The sequence below is a fragment of the Cebus imitator genome, unplaced genomic scaffold, assembly GCF_001604975.1.
Source record: "Cebus imitator isolate Cc_AM_T3 unplaced genomic scaffold, Cebus_imitator-1.0 Scaffold1072, whole genome shotgun sequence".
NCBI classification, from domain to species: Eukaryota; Metazoa; Chordata; class Mammalia; order Primates; family Cebidae; genus Cebus; species Cebus imitator.
In genome coordinates, this window is record NW_016108387.1 from 42,107 (window position 1) to 47,045 (window position 4,939).

At 52.3% G+C, this 4,939-nt stretch overlaps 1 long non-coding RNA gene across 1 annotated transcript; it reads right to left on the minus strand.

Annotated features, from left to right (window-relative positions):
• Positions 1–2,096: 2,096 nt before the first annotated feature.
• On the minus strand, positions 2,097–4,688 carry LOC108298760. The gene is made up of 5 exons (XR_005198799.1): positions 4,453–4,688; positions 3,795–3,854; positions 3,535–3,612; positions 2,525–2,611; positions 2,097–2,417 (listed from the first exon to the last, which is right to left on the minus strand). It is a non-coding gene; the product is annotated as an uncharacterized LOC108298760 (long non-coding RNA).
• Positions 4,689–4,939: the final 251 nt, after the last annotated feature.

A 4,939-nucleotide genomic window follows, 5' to 3' on the forward strand; every position in this document is an offset into this window, starting at 1 on the left:
GACAGACGGGGCAGGGAGGTGGAGCGCAGCCCCTTCCCTTGGGGCCTCGGAGAGTGCACTGTCAGTCACGATGGTGTCTGACCACTGGCTCCTGGAAGGGGTGAGGGTCCAGAGGAATCAGAAGGTGGAGAAACCAAGAGCATAAGGGGGTCCGGGAGGGACCACAGAGGAAGGTGGCCTGCCCAGGTGCCTGGCCCCTGGCTCCAGCCTGAGAGACTGCCTCCCGTGCCTAGAACCCCATGCCTCCTTCCCCAGCCTCAAACCTCACGTCCTTCCTTCCATCATTTAAACTGGAGGTCACAGACTGGTGGAAAAGCACAGGGAGCCGACCACCATCTACCAAGTGTGCTACATGCCTAATGCTTTCCACGCATCATCTCATTTAATCCTCAGCACCCACGCAAGGAAAACGCTAACTTCCTTTGGAAGTTAAAGAAACAGAGACTGAGAGATGCAAAGTAGTCGAATGGTGACTAGTGGAATCAAGGCCGGAATCCAGTTTAGATCTAAGGAGACTTTCATTTTGTTTTGCTTTGATTTGTTTTGTTTTGAGACAGAGTGTCACTCTGTGGCCCAGGCTGGAGAGTCGTGGTGCAAACTCAGCTCACCGCAACCTCCAGCTCCCAGGCTCAAGTGATGCTCATGCCTCAGCCCCCTGAGTAGCTGGGATTACTGGTGTGCACCACCACGCCCAGCTTTGTTGTGGTGGTGGTTGTAATTTTAGTAGAGATGATGTTTCGCCATGTTGGCCAGGCTTATCTCAAACTCCTGATCTTTAGTGATTCTCCTGCCTCAGCCTCCCAAAGTGCTCGGATTACAGAGGTGAGCCACCACCCCCAGCATAGAGCCTCTCACACCACTGTCTCTTCCCCTATGACTGGGGGGCTCCATGCCTGGAGCTGGGACGATTTTGTCCAGACTTGGGAGGAGCCCAGGGCTACCCGCTTCTAAAAGTCGGAGCGCAGGAAGCAAGAAACGGTCACAGGACTGCCCTTGGAGGGTGTGAGGTCACCTGCCCCCAGGGCTGAGCTGCCTGTGGCCTTGCACCTTCCCTCCCCAGAGGCCGGTGCCTGCCTCCCAGCCCTCCTGGATGGGGCAGGGGTTACCGTCTCCTGTTCGCCAAGCTTCTCCTGCAGCTCCTTTCCTTCCTGCTCCAAATGCAGTGCGCTCCTCTTCTCGTTCTTCTGGACAGAGAGAAGCAATCAGTGGCCACCCACTGCAGCTGGAGACCCCAAAACTTGGTGACTGCTTCCCATGGCACCAGGAAGGGTGGAGGCAGGTTAAAAAATTGTCTCCTTTCTCCCACAGCCATCAGAGCAATGCTGTGCTCACAGGTGCCTTTAGAAGCCTCATTTCATACACTCCCCCATTTTACAGGTTGGAAAACAAAGGCCCGGAGGGATGGGAAGGAGGGCAGTCTCCCCAGGTGGGCAACACATCAGCTCCTCCTCCTGCTCCTGGAGCCCCTCCTGCTCAAGAAGCCTCTCCTCCTGTTCTCTCAGCCTCACCTCCTGCTCCCGGAGCCGCATTTTCGCCTCCTGCAGTCTCTGCTGTTCCCGCAGCTCGTCTCTCAGGTACTTGATTTCAGTTTTTAGGTTTTTCTCCAAGTCAGAGTGCCCTGCTGGGGGCTTCGGGATTGGGGGTTGAACTGAGAAAGGAAGCAGACAATGAGGGCCTCTGGATTCTCAAAACAAAAAACAAAAAAATCTCTTCTTGGTGCACAGCTCCTCTCAGGCTCCCCAAACCTGGCCTCACTGCTAATGATTCCTCGCACCCAAATGGTAGCCAGTCTTCCAAGCCACTTTCACATAGAGAGCACTGTGGGTGGCTGACAACAGTCACCCCTCCCTCTTTCTGATGGGGACACTGAGACTCATGGAGATTACGAGACTTGCCGTCTCCTAGCACAGACCTCTTTCCCTCTGCCTCAAAGCCCTTCCAGCCACCCACCTCCCTGGGGCACTCTAAGCCACCCCCACAGCCATCTGATGCCAGTCCTGCTCCCTGGTCACACCAGCCCCATCTTACCCAGATGGTTTTGTAGGTGGGCAAGGTTCCCCTTCAGCTTCTCAATTTTAATTGCGTCCTGTCTTTTCTCCATTTTGAATATTTCAATCTGCCCAAAGCACAGGGGGAAAGGGCTCTGGAGAGAGGAGCTGGTGGCTGGACAGGCTACCATCTCCCTCTCCGCCCCCAGCTCCACAAAGCCCAGTCCCGTGACCACCCCTGGCTGGACTATTCTCATTTTACAGATGCCCAGGAAGATCCAGTGAGCCATCTAAGGTGGGGGCTGAAGGGTCAGCTCTCACTTCTCCTGCCATTTTCAGCAATTGCTGCTGCCACCGCACCCTCTCTGTTTTGAGCTGTTGAGCGTATGTGTCTCTTTCTAGCTGAGCTTTCTTAAGACACTCCGTCACCTGCAAGAATGGACCCAGAAGTTAGGAAGGGCTGTCACTGGTCCTCACCTGCTCCTGGCCACCTGGGGTCATCTTCCTTCCACATCCCTCCCTCTGCAAAGTCTCACCTCTGCCACCTGTGCTTTTAGCAGTTCCCGCTCCTGCAGAAACTGCTGTAACTGCTGCTCAAGGACTGCTCCACAGCGGCTCGAGGGCTGGAGGGTGGAGAGGGAGAAGCTTCAACCTGGAGAGCCTGGGCCATTCCACACAGTGCCTCTTAAAAGAGCTAGGGCTGGGCTTCATACACAACTTGATCAGTAAAGATCAAGGCCCATGGTCTGGATTTTAAAAGAACTCAGTAAAGTTGGAAGGGACAGGCAAAGAGATGAAATTTACAACTGGCTAAAAGAGGCCCAGAGAGATCAGATCATAGTCTATTGTTATTCCTGTTGTTACTACGCTATTGGAATCTTTATTGAGTGTGTCACCAGGTAGTGTGGTAACAATCCCATTTAACCTCACAGCCACCATGTGAAGCAGTTGCTACCATTACCTCTATTGGGTAGATGGAAAACATGGAGCATTAGAGGTTAGGTGGTTGCCTAAGGTCACTTAGACAGAGCTGGGATTTGAACACCCAGGTCCATCTGCCCTCTAAGTCCGATTTTTTTCCTGCTGGGGGTGGGGGCACAGACAAGAAGGGAGAAATTAACCTTCTGCTCACTTTTTGAAAGGATGATACATTCGCATAGCCCAAAACTCAGAAGGTACAGAAGGGAAGTATCTCCCAGCCACCTGTGCTCTCTCCTGAGTGTTTTACAAATCCTTGCAGACACGTTTTATGTATATTATCATTGTGCACACACACACACACACACACACACATGTTTCCTCTCTACACAGATGGTAACATACTAAAGCTACTCTTCTGTACTGTCACAGTACAAGTACCCAGTCTCCCACCTAGGACTTGGCCAAGGCCACAGCCAGGTAAGGGCAGGGCAGGCATTTGGCCTCTGAGCTCTGCATCCAGTGCTGGCTCTCCATAGCGCCCTTCAACTCACCCACAGCAGCCCCAAGGGGAAACTGGAGCCCAGGATTGGCAGCATGGAATCAGGGGACTCCACTGGACTCTTACCAATAAGTCGATGGTGTTATTCAGTTCACTGGTTGTGACGGAGCTCGAGTCCAGGGCTATTTGTAGTTGGTGTGCGCTCTGAGGCACATGCAGAGAGGACGAATTGGGGGAGGATCGGGGGAGAGGTAGAGAGAACAATCATTAGGGTTGGGGTGTGTGGGGCCTGTCTCGGCTGGCAGACGGGCACCCAACCACCACTGTGGGAGGAGGGTGGAGGGCTGGCCTGCAGGGTCACTGTACCTCAGCTCAGGGCCTCTTACCTCTGGATCTTTGGTGGTGGCACATGGTGCAGGGCCCTCCTTGGGACCACCTGCTGCTGACTACAAGAGATGAGAGTGCACATGGAGATGTTCTGTCCCCTCAGTGTCCAAGCCTCTGACTTCCTTTCCTCCCCATCAGCTGGCAGCACTTCCTGTTCTGCCTCTCGGACCCTTTGTCCCAGAACTCATCTGTGCCAGCTCCTCTCAGGGTGCTTATCTCCCACTATCCCACCCTGGGGCCCTTTCAGTGACTCTTAAAGGGACAGCCTGACAGCAAATGGCTGTTCTCATTGGGCTGGCTTCCCCTTGAGACTGGGGATGAGGAAAACCAAACAGCAAGGACCCTGTCCTTGGTGTCCTGGGTGTTTACAGCAGGCCATGTACTACGGATTAACAAAAAACACAACAGCAATAAGGAATCTCATTTCACCCTCACAAATGGAAGTCAGACAATACCACCTGTCTTTTACAGATGTGAAAGGAGAGGCCCAAAAGCCTCCAGCAACTTGCCCTAAGTAATATCCCTAGTAGATGGAGAGGCAGGATTCAAATCCAGAATTCCTAACCAGTACCCAGAAGTTCTTCCACAATCTTAACAATTCCCCTCTACTGCCCCTTGGGCCCCTTTTCGCCAGAAGCCTGGCCAGCCAAGACTCACATGGCATGGTGACTGGCAACCATCAGAAGTGCCTGTCTCAGGGCTATTGTTGTTTCTTTTCTTTCTCCGTCTCACTCGTGTTGGAACAGCAGGGCTGTTTCTTTGTTGAAATTCTGTTAACTGTGGGAAAAAAGAGCAGTAATACTCATGAGAACTACAAACCCTTACAGTCACAACCTACGTTACAGTTTTTACAAAGTACTGTTACACACCATCTGATTTAATGCCACCAACAACTCTATAAGGTGTGGTCACAATCACTTAGTGACTGAGAGGGATTCGTATCATGGCAAAATTTTTAAAAATTTAGAAAAAAAAGAAAAGAGAAGGAAAAAGCAATACTAGGCCTTCTGCTCCCATGGGACTCAGCAATACATTCCCCTGACTCCAAGCTCTGGGATTTTGCCATGAATCATCATCTGCCAGAGAGCAGAACCACAGGCAGAGGTAGAAAAGTCAACATGAAGTAGACAGGAACTGTATGCCG